Source organism: Nomascus leucogenys, chromosome 11, assembly GCF_006542625.1.
Source record: "Nomascus leucogenys isolate Asia chromosome 11, Asia_NLE_v1, whole genome shotgun sequence".
Classification (NCBI taxonomy): domain Eukaryota; kingdom Metazoa; phylum Chordata; class Mammalia; order Primates; family Hylobatidae; genus Nomascus; species Nomascus leucogenys.
In genome coordinates, this window is record NC_044391.1 from 7,173,993 (window position 1) to 7,187,880 (window position 13,888).

Below are 13,888 nucleotides of genomic sequence, written 5' to 3' on the forward strand. Positions count from 1 at the left end.
GTACAGCCCCAGTAAGCTTAGTCCATAGACAGCACATTAAATCCTGAATTAAAGACTCCACCAAACTCTTCCTAATGAGCCATCCAAGTCTCTGATGTATATAATATACCTTTTTAAAAATGCATGAATACATATTCCACCCAGAGTTTTGGATGGCTCCTTAGGGTTATTTAAGTTTCAAAGGAGTCCATCAGTATCCCAGGTATAATGTTCTGTGAATGCCTTAAAAATGAAAATTCAGAAATTAGAAGCTCAAAATACCTTGAAGGGGAGCAATGTATTAGGAAAAAAAAAAACAGGCCATTCAAAGGCAAGGTTGATGAGGCATCTGCCTCCCAGAATTTCCTATCTTTGTCAGTTTGGGTCACAACCCTTAAAACAGCTGTAACTGTGTTCCTTCCAATCTAATTATACAACTCTTGGATTGCTTTGTTTATAATTAGAATCCAATAACCTCCTCTGACTCTTGTCTGTGCTGCTGTTACATGGCTACTCTTGGATGCTAGCATGCAGTTGCAGAGACTGAGCAAGGAGGGATAGGCTGCTCAAAGCACTAGGATGGAGTCCCCACAGGCTATTCTTCAAAGAATGTGAAGGTTGGTGCATCCCAGCCTAAAGAAGTTGGTGAGTCCAGAAAGGAAATACTTGTGGGTAGAGAAGAGCGAACAAATCACAACAGGGGCTTACAGACAAGAGGCAGATGTCATCTTTCTTCCAGGGAGGGACAAGAAATAAATAGTGGATTACTTAGCAAGCAAGATGAGTCAGGAGGGAGAAGAGAGGGCATGTGGGAGAATGAAGGAACAAGTAGGGGTAGATCAGGATTAGCTGGCAAATTCATTGTGCTTATAAATTCATTTAGCCTCATTGCAACTCTGACAGATAGCTGGGATTAGTTTTATTCTACAGAGGAGGTAACTGCATTCCAGGGAGATTTGGAAATCTCCATGAAATCACACAGCTAACAAGGGATAGAGCCAGAACTCACCCCCAGGACAAGATGACTCCAAAGCCTGTAGGCTGTGGTCCTGCTGTCTAGTGAAGCATATATACTGAAACTGATTCCAGGGATTGTGGAAATGGGAAGGGATGTCTGGAGGAACCTAGAAGTACTATCCCAAAATCTGTCCAACGCAATCTGACTGCCCACCTGCAGTGTGTTTCCTCAAGTGTAAAAATATAAATCCCACTTCCTAAGGTTGTGGTAAGGATTTAAAAGTTAGCATATGCAATGCACATGGCACATATACCTGGCACATTGAAAGTATCCAATGAGTGGGAGCTGTTTATTTTTATGTTGCTTGCCTAATGATTCATTTTACCACATCTGCTTGTAGAGAGATTTATGTTATGGTTCCATAGCTGTCTGTAGATGAGAGCAAGTATTTGATACTGTTTCAAGATTCTATAAATGCTACTCAGAATTTTTTCCAGTAGTAGAGAAATAAGTGACGATGAGCTAAGTGTGACTTGAACAGATCAAGCTGGAGAGAACATTGTGGATCATGACCTAAGTTTAACAAAGTAAGACCTGGAAAGCTAGTTAATTCCAAAGGTTGAAGTCTAACATAGAAACGCATTTGTCATTGCTGTGTAATTTAGATCTTTAAATAACTGATAAAAAGTAAATCTCAACTTTCATACAAGAACCAAGGAAGGAATAGCTCATTGAATCTGATGATGCCCCCATTTAGCACAAGTGGACTTAGTGGCTTGGAAGAGTCAGCTGACCCGTCCCATATGTCAGAACCAAGTCTGGACTTCCCACATCTAGTATCTGGATGCATTGTTCATTCAACTATGCCAGAGTCCTAGCAGTGTTGATGGTCATGCTGAAACACATCTAGACCCGACACATTCTCCTTGTAGTCAATGATGTGGTAAGATGATGCAAATTTTTCATGGCATCAGTCATTGGACCAGATGGTCAGTCAAAAACGACATGCCCAGCCTCCAGAATCTTCATTTCCAAAATTACGCGGATACAGATTGGCAAAGAAACTAAACACTTACCATATCCTCGTAGAACTCATGCTCCCACAAGTACAGAAGAAAAGTTAAGAGGTGACTTCCTGCCACAGCACAATTCCTGGGTGGAGAGATGATGGGAGGAGTGGGGAGAGTGGTCACACATCTTTTGTAAATTGCAAGCCTGATCCCTGCTAGGATGCAAACCCCTACAGAATGAACCTCCGTGAACTCCACTCATTCCCCCTTTTACTTCCCTTCAATTTTTCTCTGCTCTTTTTCAAGACTCTTCCCCTCTCTCTAAAGAAGATGTTTTATATGCAACAACATGGATGGAACTAGAGATCACTATGTTAAGTGAAATAAGCCAGGCACAGAAAGACGAAACAGCCCATGGTCTCATTTGTTTGTGAAATCTAAAAATCAAAACAATTATATTCATGGACATAGAGAGTAAAAGAATGGTTACTAGAGGCTGGGAAGTGTAGTGAGGGTATGGGGTAAAGGTGGGGATGGTTGATGAGTATTAAAAACAGAAAGAAGAAGTAAGACCTACTATTTGATAGCACAACAGTGTGACTACAGTCAGTAATAACTTAATTATACATTTTAAAATAACTAAAAGAGTATGATTAGATTGTAATGTGAAGTATAAATGCTTGAGGAGATGGATACCCATTCTCCATGGTGTGATTATTATACATTGCATGCCTGTATCAAAACATCTCATGTACCCCCAAAATATATACACCCACTATGTACCCCCAAAAATTAAAAATTAAAAAAAAGATTTTAGGTTAAGATCTAAAGATAAGAAGGAAAGTAAAAAGGGAGTCTTCTATTTTATGTTTATTTGTTTTTTCAAATCCTAAGCCTGGACAAAGGCTAGGTACCATTTCTTCAAGTTACACTCACTATCTCAGATAGTCCCAGGAAGAAGGGGTGGGCTTTTCATGCATCTCAGAGGTATGCAGTTATCCAACCACTGTGTGCTGGCACTGCAATGGGTATAATGGGTAACAAGAGAAGGCCAAGATACAGTCACAGCCAGGTTGGGAGAAAAGGAAAAGTGGCTATGAAGGTTTTTCTTGTAAGGCTGATCTGATCTAATTATAAAATTCTGACACAAAGAAGCCCAGGCTACAAGTGCTATACCAAAAAAACAAAATAGTGGGGAAGGGGTTAGGGGTTCTTTCCTTTAAATGCATTCCCTAATGTCAATGGAATTAGTTGAAATTCCTAATAACTGCAGATGTCAACCTCTTTCCCCAGAGACTGTGCTCTTCATTTGGGCTTATGTCTCTGTTGGCCCTGCCTTGCCCTTCTGGGTTGTAAGGTGCTTTACGAAGCTCTTGGTACTAGCCCAACCAGAATGGTTCCCTGGGTTCTGAGAATTCCTGCCCCAAGTGTCCCCCTGATGCTTGAAATCCTATCAGGGAGGATGGAGAAATTTTACACACAAATGTCCTCATGAGTGGTGGTCCAGTGACTTCAATCCATACAGTCCAAATGACAGAGAGAAAAGATATCTGCCAGATGCAGAGTTTTAAGGAAACCACAGAAAGTCAGTATGTGGGAGAAAGATACAAAAGGAGAGGGCAGAGCCATTCAGAGAAACGTCATCTTGTGGCTAAGGTGACCCTTGACTTTCCTCAGGATGCTGACTAGTTCTCCCACCTGCTTTTCCAGATTTTGTTCTGGGTGAAACTGACTTACCCATTTTCTCTAATTGGATCATCTCAGCCACAATCCCAGCACCAGCCTCCAATACGAGAGTGGGAATGGGTAGGTCTTTAGAAAAAAAGTGAACTCAGGCTGAGTTGTTTGCCAGTCTTCTTGGTTTTGTTGTTTGTGTGGTCTCAGCTTTAATTTGGATTGAGTTTTCTTTCTCTTTCTCTTTTGGGCATAAGGCTTTCTGCCCAAAATGAAGTGTTTTGAAGCACATCCCAGCCTGTTCTGAATTATAAAAGATTGAGTTAATTAACCTTCCCCCAGTTGATTGCTTTCAACCTTTTTGTTGGAGCATTGGGAAAAATGTATTAGTGGTTACTAATTAAAGGTATTAAATATACCTTTATACTTCTTCGAATTCTTGGACTCCTGAGCTAAGTTGATTAAGAAGAAAGGGCAAAAGTTTATGTTGAATTTATCTTTGAAAATAGCTAGAAGAGACTACAAATAAACCAAGAAAAGGGAAGTTGTGACCTTATTTTTAACCTCTTTGTCCCTATAGTTTTGGGACTATTTTTTAAGAATAATAGCTAATGATTTTTAAGTGCTTATCACACACAAGAACCATAATAAAAGCTTGCATGTAACATCTCATTTAAATTTCTCTATTCTCTGAGATAGATATGAATTCCAGTCCCATATTACACATAAGTAAATTAGTTTAGAAGTCAAGCAAATTGCCCAAGATCACAAAGTTAGTACATGCCAGAGGCATAATGTAATGTTGGTGGTTTATCTCCAAAGACAACGCATTTAATCTCAACAGTGTTGACCTAAATGATGATGTAATCATAGTTTTTGGAGTTGGAAACCTAAATGCATCGTTGTAATTTCAAAGTTCATCATATTTTCTTATAATTCCTTTCTGCATTGGTTATTTAGTGTTGCGTAACAAATTATCCCAAACATTTATTATCCCATACAGCTACGGAACTCAGGAATCCAGGAGCAGCTCAGCTGGCTGGGTCTGGTTCAGGGTCCCCATGAGGTTGAAGTCAAGCTGGTAGCCAGGGCCGCAGGCATCTTTAGGCTCCACTGTGGCCAGAGGATCTGCTTCCAAGCTCACTCATGCAGTTGTTGACAGGTGTCAGCTCCTCACTGACTTTTGTCCAGAGACTCAAATTCTTCACCATGTGGGCCTCACCCCAGGTAGCCTGAATGTCCTCATGACATGATAGCTGCATTCTCCCAGATCAAGCGACCCAAGAGGGATACAGGTCATGATGGAAGCTGAAGTTCTTTACAACTTAATCTCAGCAAGAGTCAAGCCATCCATTCTGTCATATTCCATTGGCCACACAGATCAATCTTGGTACAATGTGGGAGGAGGAGGGGACTAAAGAAGGGTGTGAGTACCAGAGGAACCAGAGGCGGGACTCAGTGGGGACCATCTTGGAGGCTGGCTCCCATACTTGTTTTACTACACTGCTCTCTCAGCATAGAATGCTTTTATTAATCTTGTCCTTTTGCCTTACTACGATTACTTGTTTACAGATTGTCTTAGCTTGGGACCTTCCAAAAAGGAGACATGAAGCATGCACTCAGGGAATTTATTTTGAAAAGTGATTTCCGGTAACAGGAGTGGAGTACTGGGAAGAATAAAATATGAGAGGAGGGAAAGTCATCCAAGAGGTAATTATTGAGCTGGGCAACTGGGCTTCATGAACTGAGGATGGAGCCCTCTGGGAGTCTGTGTAAAGCATGCCTAGAATGACCCACCTAAAAACAGAAGAGTATGTATTTATCCAAAAGATCCTGTCCCCCAGTGATCAAGGGTGGGCTCAGGGAGTAGTGACAATGAGGCAGACAGCAAGAGATGTGGTGTGTTGCAAGTTTACTTGGGATGTGTTTGAATGTAGCATGTGTCCACAGCAATGACCAGAGCAAAAGGTTGGGATGGGACAATGTACCTGTCTAATATGTATGCATTAATCCCAATTAAGGCTAGAGACAAGGCCTCATTTATTTTTGTACCTTAGTGCATAAACTAGAATCTAGTAGCTGGCAAATTTGTGCCTTCCCATGTGATCAGTCTGGAGGCCCTTAATTTATTCAACACATATGTACTGCGCACATGCTCTGAGATAGACATCATGCAATGCACTGATAGTCCCGTTGGAGCAATTTACAAAAATATTTAACAACCAGTATCACACAGATCATAAAATGCACACCAGCCCTTCCCAGGCAGTAGGGTTACCCTGGAATATACTTTCTTAATTCAAATCTGGAAATAGTTGAGTAATGAGCCATAAACTTCATTTTTACTGTGTGTCAAAGAGATAGGTCTGTTTGGATTTGGGGATGGAGTATGAAGGAAGGAGATGTTTTAGGGTGACTTCAAGAGAGGGGAGTGAGAACGATCACTAAATAAAGAAGGAAAAGGCATTTCCGGGGTGGGAGAAAGGATGGGGAGAAAATGCACGTGAAAGCACAGATCAACCATGTGAAAATGAACGGACCTCCATTTATGCAGCTGAGAGTCAAGCAGGGAAACAAATATTAAATTAAAAAGTGTCAGAATCACCAAGTATCAATGCAAAGAAGTGCAAAGTATTAAAAAAAAAAGCACATAAAAGTGGGGTATTGGGGGCCATATTAAAAATGTAAACTTCAGCCTAAGGAGTCACAGAAAGAAAAGCTTTATTCTTTGCTATAGTTTGGATGCTGAGCTTCTGGAAGAGCTGCTCAGAAGTGTTTAGTGATCAAATAAATAAATAGAATCTAAACTGCTCACCTTAAAAAGAGGAAACTGGCCAGGCGCGGTGGCTCACGCCTATAATCCCAGCACTTTGAGAGGCCAAGGCAGGCGGATCACCTGAGGTCAGGAGTTCAAGACCAGCCTGGCCAACATGGTGAAACCCCATCTCTACTAAAAAAAAATACAAAAATTAGCCGGGCATGATGGTGGGTGCCTGTAATCCCAGCTACTCAGGAAGCTGAGATGGGAGAATCGCTGGAACCTGGGAGATGGTGGTTGCGGTGAGCCAAGATCGCACCACTCCAGCCAGGGTGGCTGAGTGAGACTCTGTCTCAAAAAAACAAACAAACAAACAAAAAAAGAGGAAACTAAATCTTGGACTTTCGTTCTGATTCAGGAAGTTGCCAGACACTGTCACTGCTACCCACCCTAGCCAAAAAAGCAAAAACAGTAAGCTCTAAATCATTCTACAACCCATTAGAGAGCTGATGACACTAAGAAACCTAAATGAAATAAACTCTAGAAATTAACAAACACTTCCAAGGAGAGAAGACACTCAAGATTGCTGTGTCCCCAGCAGAATGGTGGGAAGAAAAGGACTCCTCTATAGACAGAAACCTAAACTACAAGAAACGCTAAAAGACATGTTACCGGCTGAAGGAAAGTATTAGACAGAAACTCAGATTAATAGTAATGAACAAGGAGTACCAAAAAGGGTAAACATAAAATACTTTTAAATTATCTGTATTATATTATAGTAAATTTATTTAAAAGGCTATTGACCAAAACAAAAAATTTAATAAAAGTATACTGTAGGGTTTATAGCACATAATGGTAAAATAAATGACAACAAGTGCATAAAGGCTAGAAGAGAAGCAAATTTAGTGGTACTCTTACAAATCATTACAGACATGGGAAGGCATATAACTGTGACAAATAAAATTTTTAATTATTACACAGAACAACTATTTTTAAATTATGTAAATATGTATAGCTAAGAAAAATAAGGAGACTAGATAAAATGGAATAGTGGGGGGGAAAAAACCTTCATTTATTCAAAAGATGACAGCAAATGAGAAGCAAAGCAAAAAACAAAAAAAAAGGTGAGAGAATAAAAATGAATATCAAGGCAATAGACATAAACTCAACAACAATAATAATTACATTAAATTTAAGTGGGAAGAAAAGACCATTGAAAGGCAGAGACTGACAAAACAAAAAGCAAGATCCAACTATTTAATATTTGTTGCCTAAGAGAATCCTCTAAATATAAAGACACAAACAGATTGAAAATATAAGGTGGGAAAACGATCTAACAAGTAAACTGAAAGCAAAGGAAAGCTGGCTATAATGTTAGTATCGGATAAAGTAAATTTTAAAGCAGAAAGTATCACAAGAGATAAGAAGGGACATTTCACAATGATGAAAGAAGAAATTCATCCAGAAGACATAATCCTAAATTATGCATCAAATAACAGGTCTTCAAAATACATTAGTTTATTAAGCAAAAACTAACACAACTGAAGGAAGAAATAGTCAATCTACAATCCTAATCAGAGATGTAGGCAAAAAGATTTACAAGGCATATATGTGATAAAGGACTTACATAACAAACATATCAAAATCTCTTACAACTCAATAAGAAAACAGAAAAAAAATCCAATTTAAGATATGCACAAAAGACTTAAATAGACACATCATAAAGGAAGATACAACAATGCCCAATAAACACATGAAAAGATTCTCACCACCATTACTCATCAGGGAAGTGAAAATTAAAAACGCAGTGAGATGTCACTCTACACCTACTGGAAGAGCTAAAATCCAGAAAACAAGGATGTGAAGGAACTGAAACTCTAATAAATTCTTGATTGGAGGTAATATATCATAACCAGTTTGGAAAACAATTTGCCTTATAACCCAATAATACCATTTTCAGGTATTTACCAAGGAGGAAAGAAAACATCTGCTGAAAACAAAGCAGCTTTATTCACAGTAGCCAAAATCTGGAAACAACCCAAATGTCTATCACTAGGTAAACATGTAAACAAATTGTGGATGCTCATGCAATGGAATGCTAGTCAGCAATAAAAAGAACTACTGAGACACACAACATGAATGAATCTCAAAAAACATCACATTGATCAAAAGATGCCAAATGCAAAGAGATTGCACTGTGTGATTCCATTTATAGGAAACTCAAGTATGGGCAAACTAAGCTAGTGATAGAAATTAAAAAACAGTTGCCTCTAAAGTGGGGGAGGTAGAATTGCTAGAAAAGGGCATGAGGGGATTTGCTGGAGTGATAGAAAATGGTCAATAGCTTGTTGGGGATGGTGGTCAAGAATGTGGAAGATTGTCAAAACTCATCAAACAGGAAGAATAGTAAAATCTCTTCATTTTACTTTATGGTATGCAAATCATACCTCAGACCAAAAATAGAAAAATTCAAACAAAATTAAGGAACTTGAAAGTCTTTACATTAATCAAATATTGCTTCAATAATGTTGATATGGTTTGGCTGTGTCCCCACCTAAATATCAACTTGTATCTCCCAGAATTCCCACATGTTATGGGAGGCACCCAGGGGGAGGTAATTGAATCATGGGGGCTGGTCCTTCCCATGCTATTCTCTTGATAGTGAATAAATCTCACGAGATTTGATGGGTTTATCAGGGGTTTCGGCTTTTCCATCTCTCTCATTTTCTCTTGCCGCTACCGTGTAAAAAGTGCCTTTCATCTCCTGCCATGATTCTGAGGCCTCCCCAGCCACGTGGAACTGTAAGTCCAATTAAACCTCTTTTTCTTCCCAGTCTCGGGTATGTCTTTATCAGCAACATGAAAATGAACTAATACAAATGTCAAGTACCAAACAACCCCAAAACTCAGTGGTTTACAACAGCAAACATTTGCTTCCTGCTCACAAGTGTGCAGGTTGACCAGTAGTACTTGGGGATTCATCTTATCTGGAGGCTACAGCAGCCACCCAGGGCAAGTTCTTCTCATGGCACTGGCAAAAGCAGAAGAGAAATAAGCAGTGACAGCCCTTAGAGCCTCAGCTTGTAACTAGTGACCTGTCATATCCACCTTCCGTTGGCCAAAGCAAGTCAACTGAAGAAGGCCAAAGCCAATGGACCAGAAAAGATATTTTAACCCCAGTGAACAATGGCAAGAGTGGACAGGGAGGAAAATCTTAGGACATACAATACAATCTCATTAATCCAAATTAGTGGAAGAGGTGAAACAGAAACCAGGTCTCTGGACAACAAGCCCAGTGCCTCTGCATCAGGCCACGCTGTCTCCACATTGTCTGGAAGCCAACAAGCTGGACCCCAGCTGTGTTCCAGGGGAAAGTTCTAGCACATCTTCCCACTCCCTGACAGGGAAGGGTGATGAGCCCAGAACACCACAGTGCTCCATACAGATGTAAGATAGAAAGCCTCACTTTGGTTTTCCTAATGTTTGTTCCCCACACAGTCTAGAGGCTGACTCTGGGGAGCAACAGAGCTCACCCCTTGCATTGGGAGAAGAAACATTTGTTAATGGAAAGAAATGCAATACAGCCATCTAATGGATCCCAGATATCATAGGCCTGCCTACTGCTTCCCTGGGAACATTTGAAGTAAATCACAACACAAAGGGATGTTGTGTTTTCACCTGGGTAGTTTCAGTTTGAGCATAGATAGGCACCCTCAGGGGTGGGGAGCAGCAGGTGCATGAGTTCTGTCACTGGATGTGGTTAATGACTTGCAGCAGGTGCTTTTCACCTTTTAGGGGATAAACATTGAGCCCACCCCCAGCTTAAACAGCCAAGGAGATTAGATGTAATTCTGTTCCAAGAAATGGGTAGAAACTAAGGCCAATTTTTGCCCACCTACAGGGGGAAAGACTGTGATGGTCATTTCTGCTGCACATACTTATATAAATCAACCAGAAATTCCAGCCTCTAATGTTCCTTTTGCTCATGTCAAACCATTTTCTCCTTGTGAACACAAAGTAAGCATAGCAAAGGCCTCCAGGGTCAAAGTCCCTTCCCACAAAATTATGGTCTGACCCTGGCAAGTGACCTGAGCTTCCTCAAGTTCTCCTGACTTTAGACATTTGTCCACATTCCAGTCAACTGAAGAAGTAATTCGATCTCATTCACTCTTCCAACAATCAACAACTGCTCACCTGCCAGGTGTCAGGAACTCTGCTGAGCTCTGGGGACAAAGATGTAAATGAGAAAACCATGGTCCCTTCCTTCCCAGAGCTTCTACAGGAGGAGACAAGACCGACAGAGACTAAACAGCTCCGGTGTGGTAGGAGTTAAGAAGCTGAACTGCACAGGTGTCCTCTGAGCCTCCTGAACCACCTTAAGGACTCACACATTAGCCCTAAGGCAGAGGGGAGTCATTTAAGAAGCAACAGTGTGCGGCCACCGGCTTAGGCTGCAGTATTTTTTCCAACAACCGCTATGTATCAGAATGACAGTGCAGCAGCTTCCACAGCCCTCAGGGAGCTTCATCCCACTCTGCAGGGTTTCCAGCTGGAGAGCCTTCGGATGCACTTAAATTTTTACAAATGCAGTAAGTGGTGAAGTTGAGGGTGGATGCATTTTCTCTGGCCACACCACAGAGATTGGAAACAGCCTTTAGGGGTCTCAGGAGCGTCTGACTGAGGGGGGTAGTGGTCCCAGAGACAGCAGACAGGCCCCTCTTACACTCTCATCCCTCTGAAAGGCTGAGAAGGAAAAAACCACCCTCACATTGTGATGCAGCGTCTTCCTTGCCAGGCCAGGTGTTTCTTGAAAAATCACCGGAGGGATTCTTGGTTAACACACAGGCTCTACACTCAGCCGCTGTGTGGCATTGGGAAAATGACTTAAATCTTCATCTCCTTTTCTTTTCTTTTTTTTTTAATTAATTAATTAATTTATTTATTTATTTTTTATTATACTTTAGGTTTTAGGGTACATGTGCACAATGTGCAGGTTTGTTACATATGTATCCATGTGCCATGTTGTTTTGCTGCACCCATTAACTCGTCATTTAGCATTAGGTGTATCTCCTAATGCTGTCCCTCCCCCCTCCCCCAACCCCACAACAGTCCCCGGAGTGTGATGTTCCCCTTCCTGTGTCCATGAGTTCTCATAGTTCAATTCCCACCTATGAGTGAGAACATGCGGTGTTTGGTTTTTTGTCCTTGTGATAGTTTACTGAGAATGATGTTTTCCAGTTTCATCCATGTCCCTACAAAGGACATGAACTCATCCTTTTTTATGGCTGCATAGTATTCCATGGTGTATATGTGCCACATTTTCTTAATCCAGTCTATCGTTGTTGGACATTTGGGTTGGTTCCAAGTCTTTGCTATTGTGAATAGTGCCGCAATAAACATACGTGTGCATGTGTCTTTATAGCAGCATGATTTATAGTCCTTTGGGTATATACCCAGTAATGGGATGGCTTTTCAGTTTTCCATTAAACAAGTAAAGCAAACTTGAAAGTCTAGGGCCTCTCTGACATTCATGAACTATCATGGGAACTCTGGTAATACAAAAATAAAATAAAATAAAAGTGAACTTCGCTTGGAAAATGTAGCTGGAAAAATATCTTATAGTTTCAATCAGTTATTCCTCAGAAGGCTTTTCTATATAATAGCTTAGGACCAGGACCACACAAAAAAAGTCAGCAACAGTGGTGTGTTTTTTGGGGGGGTGGAGGGAGGTAGGAGAGTTAGGGTTTGTCCCTTGCCTAGAATGTTATATTTAGAAGAAACTATTATTAGCCAAAATTTGGTATTTGGAATTCTATTTATAAACCAACACACACAGTTCAGGCATGTTTCATTTAGCTCTCCGAACAGGATTGCCCGGGTCAGGTTTGGAGAGTGATTTATGGTAATGTGTGCAGAGAATGGGGAGGCGGGTGGTATTGGAGCCTCAGAGGGGCTTAGGAGCTTGACACTGAACCAGTGGAATTGATTAAGGGAGATTTCATTTCCTCTGACTGTGTGGGAACTCTATCAGAGAGGGCACTTGGGGAAATGATTCTTATAATTTGTTCCCAGAGTAACCCGGAATAACAGTTTTGCCTTGTAGCTGAAACAGCCCTTCAGGGAACGGCCCGTCATGCCAAGACGGTGTCAGAATTTTCCTCCAAGCCTGCTCTGCTCATACCTCAGGCTGGGAGCTAGGTCTACACCAAAGTGTGGGATGGGTCAGGGGCTCGGGCTCCTTGGCCCCCATTTCCCACCCTCAGGACTCTGCATATCAGCAACATGGAAAAAGTACCAGAGGTGATTCATTACATCTGCCAGGAGTTGATCCAAAATAAAGGACCATACCCCTCACTTCTGTTTAAAGGCTCCAGGCCAGCCTCGCCTCTGGGTTTATGCACAGGGTTTTACTCTGATGTCAGAGGACCTGAATGTGAGTACACACACGTGTGCATGCACACACACACTCTCGATTAGCATCTGAATTCTCCTCTTCCCTTTCTTCTTCTACCAAATATTAGGCAGCTTCTGTTACATTCTGGACACTTGATCTGGTAGTCAAGGTATCAGTTTGGAGATGGTGTCTGAAATGGGTGTAAACAAGCTCTCAGTGGGAAGTTATCTGGATAAGGAGAAGAGGGTGTGAGCATTTGAAGTTCTCTCAGTTGAGGGGGAATCAATGGGAACCTTGTGGAATCCTTAGTGGAAATCCCAAAGGCACTCAGGACTGGGTCACTAATCATTTCATATCTGGGATCAAAGATTCAGAGTCTTTTATTTTTCTTCATCTGCCTTTGTTTTTAAACCAAGTAGAGAGAATAGGGAGGACAACTTACTCTATGACAAAAGGAGAAAATGTTTTTCTGTAAAATAAATGTGTTATTTCTTGAATGGTCAGCAAGGTTATTCATAGTGGCCTCCTGTCCAGGGGAAAAGCCAGCCAGCCTCAGGCCTTACCATGTGTGGAAGGCAGAACAGCAGTCCTTCAAAGATGACCACATCCTAATCCCTGGAACCTGTGACTATGTCGCTTTACACAGGTAGAGACTTTGAAGATGTGATAAAGTCAAGCATCTTGAGAAGAGAAGATTCCTCTGGGTTATCTGGGTGGACCCAATATCATCACAAGAGTCTTCATAAGGAGGCAAGAGGGGTAAGAGTCAGAAGAGGAGAAGGCTGTGTTACGATGGAAGAAGAGGTGTACAGAGCCAGAGGGAGGAGATGCTAAGAGGCCATGAGCCAAGGAATGTAGGTAACTTCTAGAAGCTGCAAAAGGCAAGGCAATAGATTCTCCCCTAGAGCCTCTAGGTGGAATTCAGCCCTTCAGCATTTTGATTTTAGACTTCTGACCTCCAGACTATAAATGAAATTTTTGTCTTAAGCCACTACATTTGTGGCAATTAGAACATTAATAGGAAAATGATACCAGCCTCTGCTTTGCTTTCTGAGACCACTTATGCCTGTGGCATTCCAGAAGTGCTTGGAGAGTGACTGTCACCACCTCCTCCC